Raw genomic sequence first — 13474 nt, 5'->3', positions numbered from 1 at the left:
GAAGGCTAGCAGGTCCTGGGTCTGCAGTAGGAGGAAGGGGAGGGTGTTCCAGGTCTTGGCGGTGACGTGGGTGAACGATCTGCCACTGGAGGTTGCTCTTCGGATGCGAGGGACGGTTACGAGATCGGTGGAGCGGAGCTAGCGGTTGGGGGTGTAGAAGGTGAATCGTCTGTTGAGGTATGCCGGTCCGGTGTTGTGGAGGGCCTTTTGTGTGTGGGTGAGGAGCTTGAAGGTGATCCTCCTGTTGACGGAGTGCCAGTGCAGGTTTCTCAGGTGGGGTGTGATGTGGCAGCGGCAAGGGATGTCAAGGATCAGGCTGCAGAGGCGTTCTGAATACGTTGTTGTCGTTTCAGGAATTTGGACGAGGTTCTTGCATAGAGGGTGTGTCCGTAGTCCAGCCTGCTGCTGATGAGGGCCTGGGTAACCGTTCTTCTTGTTTCGGTGGGGATCCACCTGTAGATCTTGCGGAGTATGCGGTGGGTGCTGAAGCAGGAGGACGAGATGGCGTTGACCTGCTTTGTCATGGAGAGAGTAGAGTCGAGGTTGAACCCCAGGTTGCATGCGTAGTCGGTGGGTGTTGGTGCTGATCCAAGTGTGGTCGGCCACCAGGAGTCGTCCCAGGCCAAGGGGATGGAGCCGAGGATGAGGACTTCAGTCTTGTCCGAGTTTAGCTTCAGACGGCTGTTCTTCATCCACTCGGCGACGTCTTTCATTTATTCGTGGAGGTTGGTTTTGGCAGTGAGCGGGTCCTTGGTGAGGGATAGGATCAGCTGGGTGTCGTCGGCGTAGGGGATGATGTTGAGGTCATGTAGACGGGCGACATGGGTGAGCGGTGCCATGTAGATGTTGAACAATGTTGGGCTGAGGGATGAGCCCTGGGGTACGCCGAAGATGATCTCGGTGGCTTCAGAGAGGAAGGTGGGGAAGTGGACGCTCTGGGTTCTGCCAGAGAGGAAGGAGGTGGTCCTGTCCAGAGCCTTGTGTCGGATCCCGGCATTGTGGAGGTGTGTGCTTAGGGTGTGGTGGCAGACAGTGTCGAAGGTGGCTGACAGGTCGAGGAGGATGAGGGCCACAGTTTTGCCCTTGTCAAGCAGGGCCCTGATGTCATCGGTGGCAGCGATGAGGGCAGTTTTGGTGCTGTGGTTGCTGCAGAATCCAGAATGGGACGGGTCCAGGATGCTGTTCTCCTCAAGGTAGCTGGTCAGCCGTCTGTTGGTGGTCTTCTCGATGACCTTCGCCGGAAACGGAAGCAAGGAGATGGACCAGAAGTTCTTGAGGTCCTTAGGGTCGGCCTTGGGTTTTTTGAGTAAGGCGTTGTTCTCGGCGTGCTTCCAGCTCTCCGGGAAGGTCACTGTTTCAAATGAGATGTTGATGGCTTTCTGGAGATGGGGTGCAATGGTGGTGCTGTCTTTGTTGAAGATGTTTTGACGGAGATCAGGAGTGGATGGTGTTCATGATTTTGATGGTGTCGTTGTCACTTATGTTGGTCCAGGAGAGCCGGGGATCGGTGCGGATGGTGGTCGTGAGGGCGGAGGTCTCAATTGCTGTTGGAGGCTCGTGAAGTTGTAGCTGTCGTGGATGTCTGTGATCTCACAAAGGAAGAAGGTGGCAAGGGCGTAGCTCAGGTCTTGTGAAGGTGGGGTGTTGTTGGTGCTGGAGCTGGGGTTGGTCGGTGGGTGGGCTCCGGGTGAGGGTGGTAGTTAGCTGGTCTCTTGTGACTACTCCAGCAGCGGCAAGTGATCTGTTGGGTGCAGTAGTGCGTGGTGGGTTGCCGGAAAGTGAAGTGGATGCAGCGATGGTCGGTCCAATGGAGTTCAGTGGGGTGGGAGCTTTCGGAGAAGATGGGGTTAAGCATGTGGCCGGCAGAGTAGGTGGGTGTTGTGACGAGCTGTCTGAGTCCAAGGTTGGCGAGGTTGGCGATCAGGGTGATGGAGTTAGTGTTGTTGTTGTTCTCGAGGTGGAAGTTCAGGTCCCTGAGGAGGGTGTAGTCTGTAGAGGTGAGGGCGTGTGTGCTGAAGAAGTCGGCAATGGAGTCGCTGAACTGTGGCCGTTGTCCGGGGGGGTCTTTAGACGAGGGTTCCTCTGAGGGTGGTGTTGGGATCGGTGTGGATCTGGAAGTGCAGGTGTTCGTGGGTGCTGAGTGTGTTGTCGGTGTTGGTCGAGACTCTGAGAGTGTTCCTGTGGACGATGGTGATTCCTCCTCCTGTTCCGTTGGTGTGGTCCCTGCGGGTGATCTTGTAGCCGTCCAGTATGGCTATGGTGATGTCAGATGCTGAGGAGGGGTTCATCCAGTTCTTCATCAGGCAGGCGACGTCCGGGGAGGTTGAGTTGAGTAGGTCCCAGAGTTCAACGGTGTGTTTGTGGGCGGAGCGGGTGTTGAGAAGAATGCATCTGAGGTGGTTGCATTCTTTCACGGTGGGTTGGTTGGCGGATCGGATGCTGGTGAAGCTGCAGTTCCGGCAGGAAAAGGGGCCTTGAGTATGCTTTGGGCGGCCAGGAAGCAATTGTGTGATCGTCCGGTGTTGAGTGCTTGGAGGTGCTGGCATCGTATCAGAGACGGGCGTCTTGGCATTCGCGTGGGCCAGGGTTTCTGGTGCTGGGCGCGGTCCATGCTTGGACGGGCACAGACAAGCCTGCCTTAGGCGCACCCATTGCGCGCGCCAGCTGGGCGGCTGCGCAGCAGCTGACATAAGAAGGGGAGATGGGAGGGAGGAGCAGCTGGGAGGAGGGAGTGGGTGAGTGGGGGGCGGGCTGCAGGCGATGCAGCAGTGGGAAAAGAACGGGGGAGGAACAGCGAAGGCTACAGAAGGAAAAGAAAGGTCCCAGGGCACAGAAATAATACCAGAGGGAAAAGGAGGAAAGAAAACGAAACAAATGGCAATTAAACAGAAAGCAATACAGAGACAGCAACCCCAAACCTACAGAGAGTGGGGGCGGCGCCGCAGGGGACACAGCGGCAGGGAAAGAGCGGGGGAGGAATGGCAAAGGCTACAGAAGGAAAAGAAAGAGCACAGGGCACAGAAATAATACTAAAACAAAATATTCACTTACTTGTGAGAGGCTGGAAATTTCACCCTCTTTATTACTCACAAGTCAGCATGGACATTCCAAATTAAACACAAAATACCGGATAGTGAACAGCTGAATCTGGCCTCTGAATGACAGCAGAAGGTATCAGGCTGAGATACGAGAAACTAAGCTCCCGGACTGAAATTCCAAAGATACTTTGTAGCGTGAATGCAAGATGCATCCTAGCTCTCCAAAATGATGGTTGAAGTGCGCCATGCGATTAGCACACGAGCGGGAACACCTGGCCAAACAAACTAAGCAATAATAACACTAGAGCGCTAACCAGAGAGGGAAAACAAACCTCAGCGGCCACCATTAAATGACTGCTAGGAAACCGGGAAACCACTAGAGTGAAAATCGGCGCAGCCGATTCCACAGGTAGTTAAAAATCCTCTTCCTACACCATGAACTAAACGGAGAGGGAAATGAATGTTTAGATCAGCAAATCCTGGTCGTACCCCCCACCAAGGCCCCTCTTCCTCTCTCCTTGGGTCGGTGAGTGTGAGTCTTATAAAAATAACGTACCAATCTAGGAGCATGAATATTAGAAACAGGTTTCCAAGATCGGTCTTCTGGAACAAAACCTTTCCAGTCTATTAAGTAGAAAATCTTCCTTTCTTAAACTTGGAATCAATTCTGCGTTTCACCTCAAACTCCTAACCTGACGGACACTGAATTGGGGTTGGGGGGAAAGTCTTCCTCAAAGTAGGCGGATTTCTTTTGACTAAAGAAACATAGAACACTGAATGTATCTTTAAATTAGTGGGGAGTCTGATCTTAACACTAATAGGATTCACCATCTTGTCAACTAAATAAGGCCCCACAAATCTAGGCTGGAATTTCCAATTCCCTTTTAACCTCATGTTCCTAGTAGAAACCCAAACCTCGTCTCCAGGCTCAAACACAGGATTACCTCTTCTCTTCTTATCTGCCTGCCTCTTGTGGGCTTCTTTTGCTTTCACTAATTTGGTGTAGTAGTTAGAAAGGCCTTCTGTAACTCACCCACAACCTCTTCCACTGCTGGGACATCACTCCCAGTTTTACCCAGTGTTTGGATGTCTGCCCGAATTAAAAAAGAATGGGGAATAACCGGTAGACGAGTGAACTGCGTTATTATACGCAAATTCACCCTCCTAGATCAAATCTGGCCAATCCCCTTCGTGATCCATCAAGTAAAGGTATAAATACTGTACCAGTTCTCGATTGACTCTCTCAGTCTGACCATATGTTTCAGGATGGAAGCTAGAAGACAATCAAGAGTCCACACCTAATCTACCCAAAAAGGCCCTCCAGAAGCGACAGATGAATTGGAGTCCCCTGTCAGAGAAGACTACCTTGGGAATACCATTAGATTTTACTATGTGTTGAGTGAATAGAGTGGCCAGTTGAGCTGAGTTGGGAATGAACTTTAAGGGAACAAAATGAATCATCTTTGAGAAATGCTCTACCAGTACCCAAATGGTGGAATAATTCTGACTGGAGGGAAGGTCTACTATAAAATCCATAGAAACTGTTTGCCACAGATATGGGGCTACTGGCAAGGGCAAAAGTACACCTTGAGGGGCCTGTCTTTGTACCTTCCCTTTTACACATAGTTCACAAGACGCCACATATTGCTTCACCTGAGCATCTAATTCAGGCCAACAAAATTCATGTTTAATTAGTTCTAAGGTCTTCTTTACATCTTTATGGCCAGCCAAGAAATCATCATGAAAATGTTCTACAATTTATTTTCATAAATCCTCTCCAGGAACAAATAACTGCCCAGGATGCTATGGTTTGCCATCCTTGATTTCTCTCCCTGACTCTTCCTGACTCCAAGCAAGCATTTCTTCTTCAGACATGGCCTCTCTTATCGTGTCTTCTCATTCTGGATAGCAAATGGTTGCAACGATCTTCTCCTCTGGAATGATGCGACCTTCTTCTTTAGTTTTTTCCTGATCTCCTACATTCATGTGAGACAAGGTATCAGCTTCACCAATGGTTGATCCAGGTTCGTAGGTCAACACAAAATTATAATTGACAAAAAATAGAGACCACCTCAATTGCCGAGGGGTCAAGGTGCGAGCAGATTTCAGAAATCGCAGATTACAATGGTCTGTAAATACAATGACCTCATGTCTTGCACCTAGTAAATATTGCCTCCATTCCTGAAAGGCATCTTTAAGTGTAAGCAACTCTTTGACTGCGATGGAGTAGTTGATTAGGGCTGCTGACAACTTTCAAGACCTATAGGCTACTGGATGCACCTCCCCTGTGGTCTTGTGCCTTTGAGACAGTATGCCTCCGATTGCTAAATTTGAAGCATCAGCTTTGAAAAAGAAAGGTTCCTCTGGATTTGGATGCTGTAAGATGGGACCAGTAATAAACAATTCCTTTAAATATTGAAACGTCTCCTCGTTACTGAATTCCACTAAAGGTTTTCCTTCTTCTTGAGGAGCCGCGTAATGGGAGCTATCTTTTCAGAGAAGTTGATAATAAATCGTCTGTAGAAATTTGCGAACCCAAGGCAACATTGGATTTCTTTCACATTACGAGGAGGCGGCCAATCTTTGATTGCCTTCACCTTGCACTCGTTCATCGACACACCTTCGGGGGTTAAAATGAAACCCAAAAATTCCACCCAAGTGGTGTGAAAAAGACATTTTCCCAACTTCACAAATAGCTGGTGGTCAAACAATTTCTGCAGAATAGCTCGTAAATGATGAACATGATCTTCCTGGCTAGCGGAAAAAATAAGGATGTCATCAATGTAGACCCCAGCACAGTGGTCCAGATATTCTCGGAGCAAAGTGCTGGAAAAACGACTGCGGCATTACACAGGCAGAAGGGCATGACCTGATACTCAAAAAGGCCAAACCGAGTTCTAAAAGCAGTCTTCCACTCTTCTCCTTTGGCCATTCTTACAAGATGATAGGCCCGTCTTAAAATCAATTTAGTGTACATTCGAGCATCCTTCACTTGATCCAGCAACCCAGAAATAAATGGTAAAGGGTAACGATTTTTCTTCATAACAGCTTTTGAACCACGGTAATATATGCAGGTCCTAAGAGTTCCATGCTTCTTTGGAATAAAAAAAGTAGAGAGGAAACTGGGGACTGCGAGGGTCTGATAAACCAATTGACCAAATATCGGACTAAATACTCCTTTAAGTGACAATTCTCATTCTCAGAAAGCGTATGTATTCGACTAAACATTAAAGAAGCTCGAGGCTCCAACTCGATTTACCAATCATACTCCCATGAAGGGGTAGCCTTTGAGCCTCTTGTTCATGGGATACCGCCTTCAAGTCTTGATACTCCACAGGAACGTCTGGAGCTTCATGTTATGTTATGTTATGTTATATGTTGTCTTATATAGCGCACGGCTACTCAAAAAGAGTGTACCAGCGCTTTTATTGAGAACCTGTAGCAGAATAACACAACACAGAGATATAAAAGCAAATCAAAAGAAACAAAGGAGCAGGGTAAATAGCCTAAAGGGCAAAAAGCCAGGTTTTAAGGCCCTTCCTAAAGGTAAGCAGATTAGTGGCACCACGTAGCGCCAAAGGCAGAGTGTTCCACAACTGTGGCGCCAGCAGCCTAAAGGAGCGGCCTCCAATGCAGGCCCTTTTTACTCGCGGGACCACCGCAAGAAACAAAGATTCAGATCTAAGAGATCGAGCCGGGTGGTAGAAGGCGAGTCTCCTTTGGAGATACTTTGGTCCCACAGCATGAAGGGCCTTGTAGGCCAAGGTTAAGGCCTTGAAAGCTATCCGCTTCCGGATAGGCAGCCAATGGAGCGACTGCAAAAGGCCAGCAGCACTGGCTCGCCTATTTAGGCCATAAATGGCCCTCGCGGCCGAGTTCTGGACGACCTGCAGCCGCTGCAATAGATATTCCGGCAGGCCCAAATAGAGGACGTTGGAAGAATCCAGTCTTGAGCCAATCAAGGCCTGCACTGTCACCTTCCTATGCTCCTCTGAAAGTAGAGGCAGGAACTTCTGTAGCATCTTGAGGAGACCAAAACATTTTCCCGTTAAACCAAGGATCTGAGATCTCAACGTCAGACCCTTGTCCATCTTGACCCCCAAGATTTATCTGAGTTGCACTTGAGGCTGTTAAACTGAGCAAATCACAAGAGGAGTCTCCGCCAAAAGGGACAGTTGAGAAGGATGATGAACAAAAACTCAGGAATGGAAGCAATGCTCCCTGCAATAGACTGAATCCAATTCTACAGTTCTTCTTGCCCAGTCAATTCTAGGATTATGTTCCGTCAACCAGGAAGTCCCAAAATCAACTGAATCTGTGAGGCATCAATAAGACTGAACCTCAAATAACTTTGATTAGAGCTTGGGCCAACCACAGTAACTTCCTCCATTTCATAAATGATGGGACCAGAAGACAAATTTTTACCATTGACTCCTCGCATCGGTTCTGGTTTGTCCTTCTTTAAAAATTGGATACCCAAAGACTGAGCAAACTTGATGTTGCACAAAATCCCAGTTGTCCCAGAGTAAATCATTACTGAGATTTCATGTACCTCGATGGTACCAAACTTAATCAGACTGGAAATGATCAAATGAGGGGCTACTGATTCTAAAGTATTAGCTACCAACTGAGGGTGTGGAGTTGTCTTATCAGGCGCACCCATCAGAGCAACTCCCTTTAATGGTGGGACCTGTGATTTACCCATGCACTGACCTTGGGTTTCTTTGGGCATTCTTTGACGAAATTCCCAGGGTTCCTACAGTACATGCACAGCTTTCCACTACTGCGCTTCTCTCTCTCCCCCTTGGTGCGTGGACCCCTTACGGATCTGATTTGCATAGGCTCCTCTCCTATGACAGCCTCACTGGATTTTACAGGTTCAGGTTTTAGTCTGTCAAAACAAGGAGGGAATTGTCTGATATCCTTGTGACGTTTGTACTTCCTTTCATTTTGTCGTTGGTCGATTTGCAATATAAGGTCAAACAACTCAGATACCTCAGTGGGTCCTTTAGGGATCTGTCCTAATCCATCTTTCAGTTCATCCTTGAGGCCCATATAGTAGGTTGCAGCTTTCTTAGCTTCAGGTCATTTGGGTTTCATCAATGAACTTATTAAATTGTGCTAGCTAAGCAACCAACTCTGATTTCTTTGTTTTAAATCTAAGAGCTCATTATCACTGGTCCGAGATATGGTTCTTAGATCAAACATTCGAAGTAACTCAATATTGAATTCTTCGAAATTGTAAAGTATAGGGTCATTGCAATTCACCAAAGGCATGAACCATGCCTCAGCATCACCACTCAGGTAAGAAATAAAAAGGCCACCTTAGATTGGTCCTCTTTAAATATGATAGGTCTACATCGGAAATATAAGGAGCATTGAGTGAGAAACACTAAGGCCTTATGTTAGTCACCATGAAACCTCTCAGGGGCGGCCAAGGGAATAGTTGGTGAAATTGAATGTATAACCTGGGTGGTCAACTCTGCTGTAGAGGGAGAAGGGGAAAAAGTCTGCGATTTATTCTATTTGGACATAGGGTTCACCCCAGAAATAAAATCATCAAAGTGCTGTCCTGACTAGACTTTCTAACCTCCTCTGAAAGGTTCTTGCTATCTTCCATAGTGTCACTAAGCTGTTTTTGTATCCCCTCCAAGAGTACCGCTAAGGCCTTTTGCAGAGGTGGAAGTTGGAGTATGGTACTTACACCTGTCAAGTACCACGCACCTTAAACTTGATCTTCCACAGGAGCAGATGACTACTCTCCAAATCCAAAACTCCACTAAGAGCGGACGTAACTCTTCCTCTGCCAGTAGAGAGGGGTAAAGGGGAATGGGATCAAAGAGAGACTCCACTGCTATGCCTCTTCAGCTCTTCTACTATGAATTCTTCTCTACACAGCTAGGCATCTGAAATACAAATCACAACGTTAAAACATTCTTTTCCAATCTATGCCTCTACTACTTCCAAAAATCCAACCCCATTGTGTCTCCTACCTTAACCTCTGCAGTGACTAGCTTCTCTCTTGTAAGCTGTCTTACTAGTATGTAGTTAGTCTGTTAATACAGTCCTTGTTCTTTCTCTTTCTTTCTTTTTGCAGGTGGCAGAACTCAAGTAACGTTGGTAAGTATAATATATATATATCTATTGTTACATACACTGTCGTAATGTTGATGTCAGTACTGCCAGATAGGAAGACTTCTGTCTCTAGTCTTAGATGTAGAGTCTTTTAGCACAAGAATCGATAAATGACTCTATAGTGCTTAATTGAGAGAGTTCAAAAGCATTTAGCACTGCCAAAGTTCAACAAAGAAAATAAGCGCTAAGCTGCCCTTAAACTGAACTGACTATGATAGGCAGCAATATTTAGCTCAGTCCCACAAATACTAACAATAAAAGAATGCTTGCTCTGGATCACCAGGGAGATAAAGCTATCGTAAAGTCTGTGACAAAAGCGAGCTAAAGACTTAACTCTGTTGAGCAGATTCTCCACAAGAAATTGAAATAAGAGCATTCATGCTTCCAAAACAAGACATTCACTTACTTGTGAGAGGCTGGAAATGTCACACTCTTTATTACTCCCAAGTGGTAGAACCACCATGAAAACCCTGGTGGAGAGGTAACTCATAATATTCTTGGCAGGACCGTGGTGGTCCTGTCAAGCATGGTGTGGTCTCAGACTGCTGCTCCTATGACAGGGAATGACGGTTCCCTGGCGGAGCTGGCGGTCCTGCAGCTCAAGTTGTAATCGGGCGGTCGGACCTCTGATGCAGCAGTGGCTGGATCCGCCGCCACTGCTGCCCCACCACTGGTCTGGCGGTCTGAGGACCACAAAACTCATAATTAGGTCCTCAGAAGGATTTCCACTTAGCAGATCCTTGGCGGTCTGACCATCCTGGTATTCAACAATTCACCTATTTTTCATGATGGCATCACACCACTTCTAATAACGATTTCTTTTTACCCTCTCAGTAGATCACAAGGGTAGGGTCTGATATCTGTGCCAGCTCCTTTTCTGATCATTCACTTATCTGAGTTATTATAGAGGTTGAGGCAACACAGGACAATAGCCCCTGGTGACAGTTGGACTGCTCGTTATTATCAGATCAAGCATGGCTCAATGATATGAGAAAATGTATACAGGAATTTTTTCAACTAAATCAGTACACGGCTTCTTGGTTTTGCATATGGGAAGCTTTTAAGACCACAACCAGGCAACTCAAATAGGGAACATAAAATTCTCAGCTGCACTTCGTCATAGATCATGCATCATGATCAAGTAGATACTCATCGGCCAATGACCAAGCAGAATTTGAGGGATTATTTGTGTGGCAACAATTGACTTGTTCTACGGCTTTTCATCCACCATTATATGAAGAAAGCCAACAGATTGGGAGGTATCTGGCTCGTTCAGCCTGGGTAAGACTGGAGGCTGCATTTGTTAGGAAATTGAAGAATACTGCTTAGGGTGACCTAGTATCACATAAGGATCAAGTTTCTCAGGTCTTTCTTAAGCACTACAAGCTTGTGTAGGAATCCAGCTATTCTACTTTTCAGTCAAGTATAGCTGAAAATTTTCAGGTTATTAGAATACCATCTCTGGGGGATACCCAGGCTAACCAATTTTTACCACTTTTTTACTCACTGAGATAAAAAACGCTTTAGCCACAATGTTTAATGGCATCGCCTGCAGCAATGACGGCTTCCCAGTTGAATTTTATAAAACTTTTGCTGTTTTATTGTTTCATTTCTTGACTGAATTATTTAATTATGTTAAAGACAAGGTGAAGTATCATCTTATTTAATGGAATCAAATATCGTCAGCTTTTTAAAAAAGGGTAAGAATTTTGAAGACTTTAATTCTTATAGGCCCATTAGTTTGCTTAACATGCAGGCTTTTTACTCCAGGCGATTGATTTCTTCTCAGTTAACCAGACAAGGACAGTAGTTACCATGGTCAATGCGGAAAAAGCCATTGATCTGTTAAACTGGGTACGCTGTTCTTTGGCCTGGAAAAATGTGGGTTTCCACTTCACTTTGTCAGAATGTTATCAAATGTTTATCATAGGGCTAATGCCTAAATTTTTGTTAACTCCTATCTAGCAGGCACGGTGACAATAAATAGAGGCACCCGTCAGGGTTGCCCCCTCTTGCCTATTTTATTTTCATTTTTTATTGAGCCTCTCATGATCAGGATTAGGGCTTTCTAGGCTATTGAGGCCCTTCTTTCGGTAACGAAACCAAGCTAAAAATGTTCCCAGATTTTGTTATTCTTTTTTGGAATCCAAAAAAGGGCAATATTATGCAGGGTTTAGATTAATTTGTTTGGTTTAAGGTTATTGGGGGGTATAAAAGCAATCCAAGAAAAACAGATGTTCTGTCATCTAACTCTCCTGTTGATGCTCTTTAAGCCCTTCTTCATCCACAGGCCAGAGATCTGACTCTGATTGGATATTTAAGGATATACATCACTCAGGAAAAGTCTAAGCTCTTTCAATTGAATTACCTCCCAATGTTTTATAAAAATAAAGGGGCTCTGTGATAGATGGACATTGAACCCCTTGACCTTGGTCGACAGGGTGGCTCATATAAAGATGTCAGTTCTCCCTTTGTTGTTGTTCCTTTTTTCCAAAGTATCAATTAAAGTGAATAGTAGTTATTTTGTTGATTTGTATGTAGTTTTTAGACGGTTCATTTGGAATGACAAAGCACCTACGGTTAAATACTCCACTCTCCAGCTGGACACCTTCCAAAGTAGGTTGGTCTTTCTCCATTTTCAAATCTACAATTAAGCGGCCATTTTTGATTTGTGTGCAAGTGTCCTGGAAGGCAGAGGTACGATTCACTCGTTTTTCTCAATAAAATGATGCAGAATGCCAGCACTCAATTGCATGTATTTATTAAAGTTCCGAAATATCTCCCTAAAAACAGATATAAGGTTTTAAGAGATTTAAGTGCCAGACTTTTGAGCATATATCATTCCAATAATGTTTCTTCAGCCTTGATGTTTCTCAAACTTCAGGAATTAGGGCATCCAGGTTTAACAATCTCCCCGGCTGCAGTTAGTCTATAGAATCATTCTGGGTTCAGGGAGTTGGGGCATTTTCTTCTTTAGGGTAGATGGAGGACATGGCTTGAGATTTCTGCTCAGTGTTGTGAATACAGGCCGCAAGTTTTTCTGAGTTATCATCAGATCATATCATTTTTTTAGAGCTCAACATTTCGATCCCAGGCTTGATATGCATACTGCACTTCAAACTTTTCTTAGGTCTAGGATGGTGGCAATAGGAAATGCATATAGACTAATACAGAATTTAGAAGTGCAACCAAATGTTACTAAGAATATTTGAGATAAAATACTGTTAATAATACGTTGCTATTTCTCTGAGGGAGATTGGCAGACCATATTACTTTTCAGCTACAAGTCGTTGAGAGCAGCAAACTTTAAAAGGATGCCGTACCTCTCTCGTTGGATGGCCTATTGCACTCCAGCAGCCTAAAATATAATGTTTCCATCACTTGATAATTGCTGCTTTTGTTGTTACCACCAGGGTGACGGGGTCTGGTTACACATTGTTTACTCTTGCCCTATGCTAGTGTCTTTTGGCTCCAGTTGTATTTGGTTTTTTAAGTTTCGCTATGGTGGTAACAGCTGATTTGGTTCCTGCCTTGGTACTTTTCGGTCTTCTAAAATATGCCTAATCTTCAAATTTAGCAAAATCAGGACAGAGGTTTTTGTAAATTGTTTTTACTATAGCCTGCTTTCTGATTTTGCAAATGTGGCGAACCTGCAGGGGTCTTGCGTACCAAGAATGGCTGAATAAAATTATCAGAATGAAGCAATTTGAGGAAGCCTACGCTAAGAGGGTCAGGTTTTAAAATCGATTTAATGTCTACTGGCAGTATTTTGATGTAATCAAAAACCAGGGCTCTGTCGTTCAGCACATTCTGAGATCCCCTTAAGGTGAATCTTGTGTTAGTCTTCAAGGATGGGCTACAGTAGTTCTCTACTATGTCAGAGGCCCGAGTGGTCATACCAATTTAGTGTGATTGAAAATATAATTGTTGGCTTATTGCACTTTATTGTTGAAGTGATTTATTATGGGATATGAGCATGAGGGATATTGGCATCTGGTCACTATTCTATTCTCCGTAAGCACTTTATTATAGTTGCAAGGAGCCGTAGGAACCAATATTACTCAACTTTATATGCAATTTATTGTATTTTAAAGGCACCTCAGTGATGATTTTTTGACTTTTTAATTTCCTGCATTTATCATGCCTTACATTTTCTTTTTCAAAGTTATTTACTTTTAGAGATAATAGAATTGTTGCTTTCTTGATCTCATGTTTTTAAATATGCTCTCAATTTTCTTCTGATTTGACATTTATATTAATCATGGTTTCATCAATGTTTCATTTCTTAGTTGAAATTTTGT

The sequence above is a fragment of the Lissotriton vulgaris genome, chromosome 7 (genome assembly GCF_964263255.1).
Source record: "Lissotriton vulgaris chromosome 7, aLisVul1.2, whole genome shotgun sequence".
NCBI lineage: Eukaryota > Metazoa > Chordata > Amphibia > Caudata > Salamandridae > Lissotriton > Lissotriton vulgaris.
This window is presented reverse-complemented; position numbering follows the sequence as displayed.